The sequence below is a fragment of the Tupaia chinensis genome, unplaced genomic scaffold, assembly GCF_000334495.1.
Source record: "Tupaia chinensis unplaced genomic scaffold, TupChi_1.0 Scaffold141791_1, whole genome shotgun sequence".
Taxonomy (NCBI): Eukaryota; Metazoa; Chordata; class Mammalia; order Scandentia; family Tupaiidae; genus Tupaia; species Tupaia belangeri.
The window spans coordinates 176,260-192,667 of NW_006201648.1; the positions used below are offsets into that span (position 1 = coordinate 176,260).

General features: G+C 40.3%; 1 pseudogene; it reads left to right on the forward strand.

Annotated features, from left to right (window-relative positions):
• Positions 1-8,205: 8,205 nt before the first annotated feature.
• Positions 8,206-9,826, forward strand: LOC106733236 (olfactory receptor 7A5-like; annotated as a pseudogene).
• Positions 9,827-16,408: the final 6,582 nt, after the last annotated feature.

A 16,408-nucleotide genomic window follows, 5' to 3' on the forward strand; every position in this document is an offset into this window, starting at 1 on the left:
TAGCCAAAAAAATCTCTCAAAAAAAAAAAAAAAGAAAGAAAGAAAAAAAAAAAAATCTTTCTATATCAGTAGTAAACACAAATACCTTTTTGGGGGCCATATTTTGCCATAGGGCACATTTGCTCACCTGAGAAAGAGACACAAAGAAACAGAGAGGGAAAGTGAGAAATCACCCACCGGGTATTCATGCTGAAATCTCTTCTCCAATTTTCTCTTGGGATTTTGGACACACATGTACACATGTTCAGTATGATTTAGGTCTCAGACCATGACTCGACATATTGGAATCCAGCACCTTAATGAGTATGATACCTGCTGGTCCCGCAAATTATGATCTTATAGTACAGTGGTCTCAATACTAACTAACAGAAAAAATTAAGGAGAGATCTATTTTGATCAATGGAAAACTTAAACTAAAATACTGAGTGAAGCCACTTGACTAAGGTATCCGAAGTAGTCAGTGTCATAGAAGACAACAGAATGGTGGTTGTCAAAGATCGGTGAAAGAGGAAAACAGTTTTTTCAATGGATATAATGCTTCAGTTATTGGGCCAGCTGGTGCTGTGGTGGTTAATGCTGCTGGATCACACATGATCAGCAGTCAGTGAAAGGCCCAGATTTGGCAGATTGAAAAAAAAAAAAATGCCCGGCATGTGTGCATGCACTCCCAAGATCCTGAGAGAAGAGAATATTGTTGCATGGCCATTGCCCATTGGTGGTGATTTCTCACTTTCTCTCTCTGTTTCTCTGTCCAGTGAGTGCATCTGCCTGAGAGTAAAACTAAAACAAAGCCCTATTGAAACACCATATTTTACTCCATAAATATGTACTACAATTATTTTTCAAGAAATAAATATGTTAAAAAACATATATACACATAATCTATGGGAACAAAGAAGTGAGATAAGAAGTCCAAGCAGAGATGACACTATGAAAGCCTAAAGAGGAGTAGATCATACAAAAATATAGAAAATAACATTGTGACTGCAAAATATTAACTATGGCATTTCAGCTCTATGAGTAATTCCTGTTCATGTGAAATTAGTAATCTCATTTTCCTCTTTTCAGGTAGTCATTTTGGAACCAGGAAATGGTACACAAATTTCAGAATTTCTTCTTCTGGGGTTTTCAGAGGAGCCAGAATCGCAGCCCCTCATATTTAAGCTTTTCCTCTCCATGTATCTGATCACTGTGTGGAAACCTGCTCATCATCCTGGCCACCATCCAAGACTCCCACCTGAACACCCCCATGTACTTCTTCCTCTCCCACCTGTCCTTTGTAGACTTTGGTCTCACCTCCACTACCATCCCAAAGATGCTGGTGAACATCCAGACACAGAGCAAGGTCATCACCTATGCAGGCTGCATAACCCAAGAGTTCTATGACATAGTTTTCTTAGTGTTGGATGACTTCCTTCTGATGGTAATGGCCTATTACCTGTAAGTAGCCATATATCACTCCTTGTATCATGAACCCCTGCCTTGTGGAAGGTGGTTCTGGCATCCTGCATCATGAGTGTCCTGTATTCCTTGTTGCAAACCTTAATGGTATTGCGGCTATGCTTCTGTACATGTGGAAATCCCCCACTATTTCTGTGAACTTAATCAGGTGGTCCACCTTGCCTGCTCTGACACCTTTCTTGATGACTTGGTGACCTATTTTTCATCTGTGCTGCTGGGTGATGATCCCCTCACTGGGATCCTTTACTCTTCCTCTAAGATAGTTTCTTTCATTCGTACAATCCCATCAGCATTTTCCACCTGTGCTTCTTACCTCTCAGTTGTCTCCTTATGTTTTGTACACGTCTAGGTGTGTACCTTTGTGCTGGTGCTATCATCAGCTTACATTCAAGTGCAACAGCCTCAGTGATGTACTCTGTGTTCACGCCCATGTTAAACCTTTTCATCTACAGTCTGAGGAATAAAGACATAAAGAGGGCTCTGAAAAAAGTCTTGGGAGGGAAATTTTGAAAAAAATTTTTGGTCTGGAGTAGAAACAATGATTGCAGAATTTAAAGCCTTGGAGCAAACAGTTGTGATGCTCTGATCAGATTGTGAAAGTATATGTTTATTCTATTTAAGTAATTCTGTATTTAAGTTTCTACACTCACATATCCAGACGATTCTTTCTTTAGTATCTTCATACTTTTTCATTGTTATTCCTAGCTTTGTATCAGAAATATTGAAAAGTATCATTATCTCATAGAATGACATGCAACACTTTTTAAAGATTTTCTCTTTATTAAATAATTATTTTATTTGATTTTGTTATTATTTGATTTGACTAGAGAAAGAGAGTGAGAGAGATAGTGAGGAAACAAGTTACCAATTTCAGGACTTGAACCATTTTGGCCCTGTGGAGTCCAGTGACTCAACCACCACAACTCCTGCTGGCCCCCCACATGAAACTCTTAAAAGTAATGTAGTCTCTAATGAGGTATATAATTCAGAGCAATTTTTGTACAATGTTACTCAAATAACTTTTTGTGTTTTTTAGTATTATTTATTATTATTTATACAATCATTATGCATCATTTAGTTTGTAAAAGATTTTACTCAATATTTCATACACCACACAACAGATGAGTTGAAACTACTACATATACCATCACCAACAGGCAACAAATCCTATCTATCTCCTACAAATGTCTTACTTCACCATTTTCCCCTCAAATTTCCCTTCCTGTCCTCTTCTCCTCTTCTACTCTCCTTCCATTTTATCCCCAGCATCCATAATAATTTTTTTTTTGGGGGGAGAGGTTTTCGTTATAGGGCACGTGTGCTCGCCAGACAGACAGAGAGAGACATAGAGACAGAAAGCGAGAAATCACCCCCCAGAGGGGATGGTCACGTCGCAATCCCTTCTCCTCCATTCTCCTCTCGGGATCTTGGGCACGCATGCACAAGTGCCCAGCATGAGTTTTAAGCCACTGGGTCCAGGACACGAACTGCGGTCGACTACGTGGGAGTCCAGCAACATAGCCATTACACTAACTGCTAGTTCCCAGCATCTATAATAATTTTTAAAGCTTTTATATCCTCTAGTCCTTCATTCTCTCCTATAGAGGGTAGACAGTTGGCATATGCTAAGTGGAGACATATGATGTCTCTGTTTCATAGCCTGTCTTGCTTTACTCAGCAATAGATCTTCCATGTTCATCGACTTTCTCTCAAATTCCAGGATCTTGTTCTTTTTTATGGCTAAATAGTATTCCATGGAGTATATGTGCCACACTTTTTCTTTTTTTTATTAATTTATTTATTTTTCATTTCATTTTCTTTTATACATTCAATAAAATTATTATTTGTCTTACAAAATGGATATCTCAACAGGTGAACATTTCTCCCTAATACAGTTGATAAAACTACAAAATATCTTCAACAAATAATACAACATTTCCTTGTGATAATAATACTTTGCCTCCCTATTTTTCTTCTAAATGTCCTTCTTCAGACCCTCTTGCACACAAACTACATCTGGTATTTATTTCTATATATTGTGTTTCTATATCCTTTAGTGAATTAGTTTCAGTCATGAAGTGTGGACACTCGGTATATATTAAGTGGGGACCTACAATGCCTCTCCTTCATAGCCTGGCTTGCTTCACTCAGCAGTAAGTCTTCCAAATTCATCCACTTCTTGTCAAAAGCCAGTGTCTATGCATGACATTCCCTTTTGAAAAAGCAATGTAATACACTGTAAAGTTTTTTTTAAAATGCCAGGGTTTTGTTGTTTTTTAGGGACGAATAGTATTCCAATGTTTTTCTATCCATTCAACTGTTCGTGGGCATTTGGGTTGTTTCCATGACTTAGCAATTGTGAATAGTGCTGCAATAAACATCGATGTGCAAGCACCTTTCCAATTAAGTATTATTCTGTCCTTTGGGCAGATATCAAGGAGTGGGATTTTTGGATCATATAGTAGTTTTATTTGTAGGTGCCACACTTTTTCAATCCATTCATCTGTTTGTGGACATTAGTGTTGGTTCCATGTCTTAGCAATTGTGAATAATGCTGCAAAAAATGTAGTTGTGCAAGTGGTTTTCTAACTAAGTGTTCTCCTGTCCTTTGGGTAGATACCCATGAGTGGAATTACCAGATCATATGGTAGTTATATTTGAAAGTCTTTGAAGAACTTCCATATTGTCCTCCATAGTGGTTGGACCAATTTACATTCCCACCAACAATATAGTAGTGTTCCCTTTAGCACATCCCTGAAAGCACTTATCTCTCTCTCTCTCTCTCTCTCTCTCTTTTTTAATCTTTGCCATTCTGACTGGGGTTAGGTGGTATCTTATTGTGATCTTGATCTACATCTCCTTTATTATGAGGGATTTTGAGCATTTTTTCATGTGTGGTATCTTATTGTGGTCTTGATCTACATCTCCTATATTATGAAGGATGTTGAGCATTTTTTTCATAAACTTTTTGGCTGTTTGCATGTCTTCCTTAGAGACATGTTTATTCAGCTCATTTCTCCATATTTGAATTAGATTAATCATTTTCTTCTGGGTAAGCCACATGAGTTCCCTGTGTATTCTGGTTATCAATCTCTTATCTGAGGCATAGTTAACAAAAAGTCGCTCCCATTCTGGGGGCTGTTGATTCACACTAATTAGTGTCCTTTGCTGTGCAGAAACTTCTTAATCTGATGTAATCCCACCTGTCTACTTTAGAAATTATTGCCTATGTTTTTGGGGTCTTGCAGGTGGCATGTTGGTTAAAGTGCTCGACATTCCCATATGGCTAACCATGGTTTGAGTCCCAGATGTGGTGGCTTGCTTTCTCACTTTCCCTCTCTCTCTATGTGTCTCTCTCTGGTCAAATTTTAAAAATGAACAAATAAATTTGAAAAAAGAAGTCTCTGCCTACCTCAGTGTCTTCCAGAGTTTTCTCAGTGTTTTCCATCAGTAATTTTGTTGTTTGCAGTCTTAGGTTTAGATCTTTGATCCATTTGGAGTTGATTTTTGTTAATGGTGACATATTGGGGTTCAGCTTCATCTTTTTGCAGCAGGATACCTAGTTTTTCCAGCATCATATGCTAAAGAGGATTTCCTTTTCCCACTGAATTGACTGGATTGATGGTACTCAAATTTTTTATTCTAAAAAAATTTCTAATATATCAATGACAGAGACTCCAAGCAGAAGGAAGCACATTATATAAAAGTGAGTACTGAAGATCTGCAGTGTTGGGACCAGCAGTTAGCGTAATGGCTATGTCGCTGGAATCCCACGTAGTCAACTGTGGTTTGAGTCCTGGACCCAGTGGCTTAAATTCACGCTAGGCGTGTGTGCATGCATGCCCAAGATCCTGAGAGGAGATTGGAGGAGAAGGGATTGTGGTGTGGCCATCCCCCTTGAGGGGTGATTTCTCACTTTCTGTCTCTCTGTCTCTCTGTCTGGCGAGCACATGTGCCCTATAGCAAAAACCTCTCAAAAAAAAAAAGATCTTCAGTGTTGTGAAGCTTAAAGTGAAGTACAGTTTTTGGGAGATCAATGTGGGTGGGGCAGGAATTGTAGAGGTAAGAGGTGTTTTACTTTTTATTTTATCTTACTTTTTATTTTTCTCAATTGAAATTTGTCATTATTATTCTTTTTTAAACATTTGATTCTATACATAATTTGGCTTGTACAGAGAATTTACCCAAAATAAAATACATCTCAAACCTGTCCAGTTGAGAATACACATTATAATCAATAGGTAATAAATCATTTTTGTGTCCCAAAAATCTTGCCTCTCTATTTTTTCTCCCTGGTTTCCTTCCCTCCACTGTTCCCTTCTCCTATCCTTCTTCTGCACTGTCTCCAGCATCCATAATTATTTTCACTGCCTTTATGTCCTCTAGTCTTTCAATCTCTACCACAGAGTGCAGATAGTTAGTATATATTAAGTGTAGACATTTAATTTCTCTCTTTCATAGCCTGGATTGCTTCACTCAGCATTAAATCTCCCATATTCTACCCCTTTCTATCATATGCTAGGATCTTCTTGTTTTATGGCTAAATGTTATTCCATTGAGTGTATGTGCCAAACTTTTCCAGTCCATTCATCTGTTTGTGGACATTTGGGTTGTTCCATGTCTTAGCAACTGTGAATACTGCTGCAATAAACATGGATATACAAGTCCTTTTCCAACTGAGCATTCTCCTATCCTTTAGTTATTTTTAAATTTTTCTTATTTTTTAAAATGTATTTCATACATTCAATCTTTATACATCACATAGCTTGTAAAGTGACTTTACCAAACATGAAAACACTTCATACCAATCAAGTTGAGTATATTACATACATTATCATTAACAGATAATAATACATTTCTGTTTCCCATAATTGTCTTACTTTTCTATTTTTCTCTTTAATTTGTTTCCTCCATAGATCACACGTGCTTACCAGAGAAAGACAGACAAAGACAGAGAGAGGGAAAGTGAGAAGTCATTTCTCAGAAGAATGACCACACCACAATCTCTTCTCCTTTCTCCTCTTGAGATTTTGAGCATGTGCATACAGATTCAGTATGATTGTTAAGCTGCTAGGTCCAGGGATTGAACTCTGGTAAGCCATGTAGGATTCCATTGTCTGAATCACCACACAACCTTCTGGTTTCAGAGGTGCATTCTTCCTGGAGAATGGAGTCATGTGTTTGAAGCTATTCATTGAACAGGAGATATTTTCATGGAGAGTCAAGTCATTTGTTTCAAGGTATGAAATTTCTGCTTCATTCTCTTCTGGGAGTCACTGAGGGCTAGGTCTGATAAGGAAAACCCAATTTTCTGATTCTTTTAGTTTTTAATTCACTATAACTCCATAGAATTTTGTACTTTCTTTAAAGATCCTCTATTATGTTGTATTTTGTGATTTGTGAGCTTATTGTCTTTGCTACTTGTCCTCTTGGGTAGTTTAATCTGTAAGGTGTCCAGACATCATCAATACATCACTCTATTCTGTATCAAAAATGTTACAATTTTAGCTAATTCATTACTTATATTGGGCATACAGGGATCTAACTGGGTATGGCATGCTTCAGGACCAAGGGAGTTTTCTCTTCATCACCATTTCTCAGGGCCATCTGATATTAGATCTTTTTCTCTTCATCATACACACTCTCTTGTTTGTTTGTTTGTTTGTTTGTTTGTCGGGGGGATGGAGTTGTTTCCCATAGGATGTGTGTGCATGCGGAAGAGTGATAGAGAGAGAGAGAGAGAGATGGAGAGAAAGTGAGAAATCACTCCCCAGGGGTGATGGACAAGCCACAATCCCTTCTTCTCTATTCTCCTCTTGGGATTTTGGACATCCATTCACATGTACACACGGTGATTTTCAAGCTGCAAGGTTCAGTATTGGAACAATGCCTTAATCACCATGCCACCTTCTGTCTTTTTATTAATTTTCATTTATTTTAAAAGAGGTTTTAGTCTTAGACTGCTGAGTTCATCAGAGAGAGAGAGAGACAGAGACAGTGAGAGGGCAAGTGAGAAATCACTCCCGAGGGTTGATGGCCATACTGGAATCCATTCTCTTTCATTTCCCTCCCAGGATCTTGGGCACACATGCATATGCACTTGTTGTGAGTTTCAAGCCAGTGTGTTCAGGATTCGAATCATGATCATCCATATTCAGTGATGTAACCACTACTTCATCTGGTATTTCCCTTCATTTTAATGAGCATATATTTTTGTCTCTTTAAAAACAAATGATAAACTCTTTATGAGCCAGATGATGTACAGTGATCAAAGGTTTCAAAAAAAAGATAAGAATCATAAAAATAGAATAAAATAAAAATAAAATAAAGTAAAAAAAAAACTAAAAAATTATGAAACAGTCACGTTTCCTGTCTATGGAAAGCTTAGCAATTGAAATTTTGGCACCATTTCTGTACCTTTTTAGGGAAAACATGATTTGGTATTGCAGAATGGTCTCATATGCATTTTTTTTTTCCTAATCAACATGGCTGAGGACTCTAGAGGTCATAGTTTGGTATGTGTGCTATTTGTATATTTTATCTACTGGAACAAAGAAGTGAGATAGGAAGTCCTAAGCAGAGATGGCAATGTGAAAGCCTAAAGGGGATTAGATCCATTCAAAAATATAGATAATAATTTTGTAACTAAGAAAATACTAACTAGTACATTTCAACTATGTGAGTAATACATGTTTGTGTGAAGTTATTCATCTTATTTTCTTCTTTTTGTGGAGTAACCAGGAAATGGAACCAGGAAACGATACACAAATTTCAGAATTTCTTCTCCTGGGACTTACAGAGGAATCAATATTGCAGCCCCTCATATTTGGGCTTTTCCTCTCCATGTACCTGATCACTGTGATTGGAAACCTGCTCATCCTGGCCACCATCTCAGACTCTCACCTGCACACCCCCATGTACTCCTTCCTGTCCATCCTCTCCTTCATAGACATCCGTGTCACCTCCACCACCATCCCAATGGTGCTGGTTGTCCCGACTCGGGGGGACAGCCGAACAGGTTTCCTGAGTGAAGGAGTGAGAGCTGGGGCAAGCAGCGTAGTGTTACAGCACGGAGACGACAGTGTCGTCTGTTTATTGTGGGCAGCACGGTACAGCACAGAGACGATGCAGTGTCACAGCTCTTAAGGGTCGCGTCGTCTACTGTGAGCAGCACGGAGACGACGCGGTATCACAGCTCTTCAGGGTCGTCCAGAGACGATGTAGTGTTACAGCTCTTCAGGGTCTCCCAGTTCGTCTGGAGACGATGCAGTGTCAGCTCTTCAGGATCTTCAGGGTTGTCTGGAGACTGTGCGGTGTTTCAGCTTTTCAGGCTCTTCAGTTGTCATCTTCCTGGTTGTCGTCGTCGTCTGGCTACTGTGGGCCAGGCATCGTGGTTATATACACTCTGGTGGGTTGTAAACGGTGGGCCCTGATTGGTTGTTAACGGTGGGCCCTGATTGGTTGTTAACGGTGGGTTATGATTGGTTGCTTTTGGACCAATCATGAGGTGCCGGATATGCAAATCTGAGGGATTCTAGTGGCCAATCAGAGCAAGGTTTCGAAGGTCAGGTTTTTGGAAGGGAACCAATCATGGTAATTGTTTGCTCTCTGAGAAACCTCGGCAGACTCGCTGGTGCGCAGCTTCCCAGAGCTGGTGAACATCCAGACACAGAGCAAGGTCATCACCTATGCAGGCTGCATCACCCAGATTTTCTTTTTCCATTTGTTTATAGTGTTGGATGACTTCCTCCTGACAGTGATGGCCTGTGACTGGTATGTGGCCATCTGATACCCCCTGCACTACTCTGTCATCATGAACCCCTGGCTCTGTGGACAACTGGTTCTGGCATCCTGGGTTATAGGTGCCCTGTATGCTTTATTACAGAGTCTAATGGCATTGCAGCTGTCCTTCTGTACATGTGTGAAAATACCCCACTTCTACTGTGATCTTAGTAAGCTGGTCCATATTGCTTGCTCTGATGTTTTTGTTAATGACATGGTGATGGATTTTACATCTGTGCTGCTGAGTGGTGGTACCCCCACTGTGATACTTTATTCTTACTGTAAGATAGTTTCCTCCATTCGTGTGATCTCATCAGCTCAGGGAAAGCACAAAGCATTTTCCACCTGTGCCTCTCACCTCTCAGTTGTCTCCTTATTTTATTGCTCAGACCTGGGTGTTTATCTTAGTTCTGCTGCTACCCACAGCTCATACTCAAGAGCAAGAGCTTAAGCGATGTACACTGTGGTCACAGCCATGCTGAACCCCTTCATCTATAGTCTGAGGAATAAAGACATAAAGAAGGTCCTGCAAATATTACTTGGGGGAAGGTATAAAAGAACCAGTTTTTCTGGGACAGAATAAGCTGCTCTGTTTGCAGGCATCAATGCTTCCAAGCTAGTAGAACTTTATCCTCCTATGAGTGCCTGCAGTTTCCATTCTTTTTTTTTTTTTTTTTTTTTTTTGGAGAGATTTTCACTGTAGGGCACGTGCGCTCGCCAGACAGACAGAGAGAAACATGGAGACAGAAAGCGAGAAATCACCCCCCAGGGGGGATGGTCACGCCGCAATCCCTTCTCCTCCATTCTCCTCTCGGGATCTTGGGCACGCACGCACACGTGCCCGGCGTGAGTTTTAAGCCACCGGGTCCGGGACATGAACCGCGGTCGACTACGTGGGAGTCCAGCGACATAGCCATTACACTAACTGCTGGTTCCCAGTTTCCATTCTTTTAATTTCAATCTCTTTGTAAAATTTTAGTAAGCCTTTAAATTAAGATATCTGTTCTCTCTGATAGTCAACCGATTTCCCCTTTGACATTTTCCCACTTTACCAAAATCGTTTCCAATTTCACATCAAAATTATTGGGAAATCCTCATTCATCTCATGGGATTGTGTACGTTTGTCAGAATAATTTCTTCTCACGTGGCATAGGTCATTGTGAAGAATATTTAGTTTGTTTTACTGAAGCAGCAGTACTGAGTTGTACTCCTTTCTGGAAAAACAAAACAAAACCGTGCAGAAAGTAAAACCATTTAAATGATTTGAGGGAGAAAAATATTTGAGAGCACAGTTTTTTCACTTTTGGGTCCATCCTTCCATCACATTTTAGGATTTTAACTGTTCTTATTGATAATGGGGACTTAGACATCTAGTGTGCTTTATAACTTGTCAAAAGTTTTTTAAAATAAATAATTACAGAATTTTTTTAACAGAGAACTTTACAATCCTTTGTCTGTTAATTTTTTCTTCTCTTTTCTCCTTCTGAAGAAGCACCTTCATCTTTGAACTTCATGTAATACTTGCTTCCTCCTTCTGCCCACAGTAGACAAAGTGATTAACAGTCTTACTGTCTTTGTTAACTAGCCTGAAACGTTTTTATTTGGATGTTCCTTAGCAATGTAATCTTCAGTCACCAAACACCCACCTGGAGCCATAGGGATCATTAAACAAAGGTCTGGAGAGTGCCCTTAGAAATTATTAACCTGCTTATTAGGGTAGTCCTTCTGGAAAAATATATGTAATACACTGTAAAGTTATATGTGATTCAATGTAATATAAACAAGATTATTATGAGGATAAATAAATTTAAAAAATTATTAAGCTGCTTGATCCACTTCTGTAAGAGCTTTTTGCATAGGAACCCAATTCCCTTTTCTCTACACCACCCCTCTCATTTTCCTCTGTAATCACCATGTCAACCAAAAAAAATGATTGTGATTTTTGCCTTTATAAACATCCCTCTCCTTTCACTCAGGGTTGTGGAGTCTTTGAGAGACATGAGTCCTTCCACAGCTGCCAGCAATAACACTCCAATAATTTGGCCATGACTGGATGTCCTATTATTTCTTGCTGATTTGATTACAAAATTTGGAGGCTTCAGTGAGGTAATATCTATTGGTACTTGGGTGAGGCATCCAAGGAGTGCAGCCTCACTCGAATCGGCTGCTAAATACCTGAAGATATTCTAGAGGAGGCGCCACCTGGGGCTTTCCAGGGTCCCAGAGCCACCCTTTTGGATTATTGACAGCTAGGCTGGAGGTGCCGACTACTTCTTCAAAAATTGTGGAGTCCTAGTGAAATTAGAAAAGACTTCCAGAGGCATCTTCCCGTGATCTTGTCTCTTTTTGTTTCTTCTTTGGGACTGGTCAAGTGGTGAGTATGGGCTTGGTATGGGAAGTTGCTCCTTGAAGGGAATTCCAGGGCCATCTAGATGCAGTTAGAGGAACCCCTACTTGGATTCCACCAAGACATAGGTGAAAATAATTGCTAGATGTGCTACCTAGCAATTGAGGCATTGCACTCAGTTGTTCTTGTTACTCAGTCTCCAGACTGGTTTACCAGGAACTGACCAAGGAATATTGGGCATCAGGTCCTGTAGTTATTTTCATTTTTCTTTTCTTTTCTTTTCTTTTTTTTTTTTGGAGAGGTTTTCACTATAGGACGCATGTGCTCACCAGTAAGACAGAGAGAGACAGAGAGACAGAAATCTATAAATCACCCCCAGGGGGGATGGCCATGCTGCAATCCCTTCTCCATTCTCCTTTTGGGATCTTGGGCACCCACGCATATGTGCCCAGCATGAGTTTGAGCTACCAGGTCCAGGACTCAACTGTGGTTGGCTACATGGGAGTCCAGCGACATAGCCATTATGCTAACTGCTGGTCTCAGTCCTGTAGTTATTGTTACTCAGTCTGCAGATGGGTTTTCCTGGAACTGATTGAGGAATATTTTCTCTTTATGTTTTCTCCTATTTCAGGATCTTGTAGGAGAATTCCCTTTTGTGAGTCTTTTCTGTCTCTACTGTCATTTTAAGGAATATTTCTCAATGGGAGGGAATGTTTTTAGCCTCTTGTGTGAATGGTGAATGAGTGTGTAATTGTGTTTGTGGCTCTATGGTTTTGGCTATAGGATCTGAGTGGGTCCTCACCTGTGGTTCTGTGGTGACCTCATATAGATTAAGGCTGCAATGGGCACTGGGGGAGACCATCCCTTCCTGCATGCCCAGTCCTAGGGGGGAGTTTATACCCAGCAGCTGGTGCTAAGAGGCACCAAAGTTTCCGAAATGTATTCAGCCAGGTGGACACCTGAACTGTCACCTGCTCAGAGAAGGTACCTATCTTGTTTGTCTAACATCACATCTTGGTAGAAAGGAGGAGAAAGCCTCTTCTTCCTTCATGATGTACAGGTCCCTCTGTCCTTGAGAGCTGGGTCCTTTGTTTCTTGAGAAGGTCATAGAGAAAGTCCTAGGAAAGGAGTTTCTATAGATTCTTTGCCTTCTCATACTACAGCCTAAGGATGGCTGGCAATTTGGTAGATGTGCCCACTGGATTCCTGACAGGACTTTATAAGACTCCTGTCCTAACCCACTTCCTTTGCCATCACCCTGATGTTCCTACTACATTAATTCAAGACTCAGGACACTATCGAGAGGAGTTTTCCAGGCTCTGGTCTACCTTCTCCCAGTTCACCTCCATCTGGATAAGAGCCCTATCTTCTCTTGTGCTCTCTTGGGCTCATTTTGGCTGCCTCCTCAGTGTCCCTACTTTTGAGATTTCTTTTCTATCTCTGTCCTCTGGCCTTTTACCTGTGCTCTGCGAGAGGCAGAAGTTTCACTTGAAAATATCAAAGCGCATACTTGCCTTTCAGAAATCAGGGGAAGCCAGAATAGCTCCTTTATAACCCCCTTAGAAAACAGGACAAAACCCTCTCGTCTTAACATCAGGGCCAAAATGAGCCTTATCTTCCTCCCCCTTATGGTCTCAATAGGCACCATCCAGAAGATGCTGACAGAGGTCAACAAGAGACTGCCTCCTCTTCCCCTATCTCAATGTCACATACCTGGAGTAGATACTTAGAGGTAGGGGATGAAAGAAGAGAAAACCCAACCCAGACTCAACAGGGGCACTTTTACATTAATAAAATTTCCTCAGAGGAAGGGCCAAGAGGTTACCCCTTCTTGGTGTACATCCCCTTTTCAACCAGTGATCTCTACAATTGGAAGGCTCCAGTTGGCAGGACCTCAAGGAGGATAGACAGACTACGAAAGTTGCTAGGGCCATAGTAGCCACCATGAAAGAAGTCAACAAAGGAGAGATAACCCAAAGGGATAAAAGAAAAGGACCCAAACCCCCACTAGCAAAGGATTAACGCAAATGGTATGGACACTGGGTAAGGAAATACCCAGAAAACAGACAGAAGGAAGGGAAAGTCCTTAGCCAAGAGGAGGACTGACGAGATCAGGGTTTCTTTCCAGTGAGCCCTCAAGAGCTGACTCAGCAAGTAGGGGAAAAACTTGTTAGGTTTTTTTTTTTTTTTTTTTTTTGTTTGATACTGGTGCAGTTCACTCTGTTTTATCTGAACCATGGAACCTATTACAAAAAAGAAGACCTCCATCCAAGGAGTGACAAAACGGTCAACTCCCTGTCCCTGGACATCAGAGAGGGTAGTGAACTTGGGAAGTAATACTGTGACTCACTCATTCCTAGTCATTCTGGTGTGTTCATACCCTCTTTTGGGTAAAGACCTTCTTGCAAAAACTAAAAGCCATTATCTCATTTGCTGGAGAAGGACTCTACTCTCTACTGATAGCCAGAGCCATAAACCTTCACCCTATCCTAAAATCCTTGTTACCTGCCCCCTCACTGATTGTCTTTTTCTTTCAAGGAAAAACAAAAACAAAAACAAAAAACAAACAAACAAACAAAAAACAATAACAACAAAACTCAGGCACAACATCAGGAAGATTCTTATCTGGCAAAATTGCAGTCCAGCTTTTTGAATGTCTGGACAGAAAATAACCCCCTCGGGTTGGCTAGTCATCAGTCCCCCGTGGTAATGCAGCTGCTTGCAATGACCTGGGTGAGTCAATATCTTATGGGCTGAAGCTAGGAGGGCCACTGCTGTGCATATCAGCTGACTGGAGCAGGCAAGAATTCTGTTTTTTGCCAGTTCCCCTAAAACATCCAAAAAGGGAGACATTAAACTGATCAGGCTATTCTTTATATGTGGGATAAAAATGGAAAGCATAGTCAAATTAAGCAATTCTAAATTTTTTGCTATATATTCGAGTTATATGTATAAATATATTATCTACTTATATGTCTATATATGTATTGTGTTACAAATAATTTGAAATTCCCAGTAATTTATGGTAATATATTTGTCAGTCATATGGTAGGTTATTATGTTAAACTGGTAAATAACCAAATTTCTTTGTCAGTTGTTAATTCTTGTCAGAACATTATCTATCATTGTTTCAAATCTTATTGTACATAGGTAATTGCTTTGTTTGAGACTTTTCTAGAAGTCTTTTGCACATGGCTATAATCCCAACATTATGTCCTTAAAGAAGTTGACAAAGAGCATGGAAAGAAGATGTACTCTTACTAGTACAGGTATCTAAAAATCTAATAATTTAACTGGATGAAATTTCATCTTCTATTAAAAAACTGATTGGTTTCCTGAACTGTCAAGCCAAAATTAACTGAAAGCAAGAAAGTATTTGACAAAATTGCATAGTAGGTAGACAATGGAATGCATGTAAATTTAAAAATTTATAATAAGGAATCAGCAGTTAGTGTAATGGCTATGTCACTAAACTCCCATGTAGTCAACTGTGGTTCGAGTCCCAGAAACAAGAATTCAGATTAAGACTGCATTCTCAGGGACCAGCAGTTAGCGTAATGGCTATGTCACTGGACTCCCATGTAGTCGACTGTGGTTCAACTCCCAGACCTGGTGGATTAAACTCACACTGGGCACATGTGCCCAAGATCCCGAGAGAAGACTGGAGGAGAAGGGATTGTGTCATGGCCACCCCCCCCCGGGGGTGTGATTTCTCACTTTCTCTCTGTCTCTGTCTTTCTGGTGAGTGCATGCACCCTATAGCTAAAAACCTCTCCCAAAAAAGAAAAAAAAAAAAAAGAGTGCATTCTCCAGCTAGGGCTTTTGTATAGTCAATGAGGCAGATGCCTTGTAAAACCTGCAAACTGCCTCCTGGCAGTACTCAGTTGCTTCTTGCAGGATCTACTGGAACTTAGTTTCACTTCTCAGTGTAGGCTTGCTTCCATTTCAGAACAGATATAAAAATATTCTCAAATGACTCAAAGCATGTTGTAACAAACTGGCAAGGCACCTTAACTTCGATTTAACTCTCACTTAAATGGCACTCAGTCACTTGTAATCCTGAAGACTGGGAACTTCTTCCAGAGAAAGATCTAGAAACAACACAGATCAGAGTCTCTGTCTCGAAAGAAACTCTTTTTCCAATGTGGGCAGCCTGAGCACTGACCAATGCCCATGACTAGCTTCCTCATGTTCCCCACTGGGGTCTTGTCCCCAATGGAGAGTTGGTCACTAGAGACAGAATTCACTGAACTCCTCTAAAGTCTATGCTGACCTTTAAATTTGAGGGTTGATGGGGCCCAAGACCCTTGAACATCTGACAATCTCACTGTACAAGCCTCAGGTAACCCTTAAAGTGATCAAGATTAATTTCTGTCTAGATCAAAGGTTAAGATTATTTCTAAAAGTACACTCATAAAAAAGTAAGAAAGATTAGTGGGACCAGAAGTTAGCATAATGGCTCTGTCACTGGACTCCCATGTAGTGAACCATGGTTCAAGTCCTGGACCCAGTGGCTTAAACTCATGCCTGGCACGTGTATGTGCATGCCCAAGATCTCAAGAGGAGAATGGAGGAGAAGGGATTGTGGTGTGGCCATACCCCCTGGGGGGTGATTTCTCGCTTTCTGTTTCTCTGTCTCTCTCTCTGTCTGTCTGGCGAGTGCATGCGCCCTATAGCAAAAACCTCTCCAAAAAAAAAAAAATAATAATAAGTAGATTGGTTGACCATGTGGCAAGAAAAAAAAAAAATTATGAGCCCTAACTAGAGAGGAGACATCTGTATCAGCAACTAAAAGATCTTGTACTCAACCTGGACTCA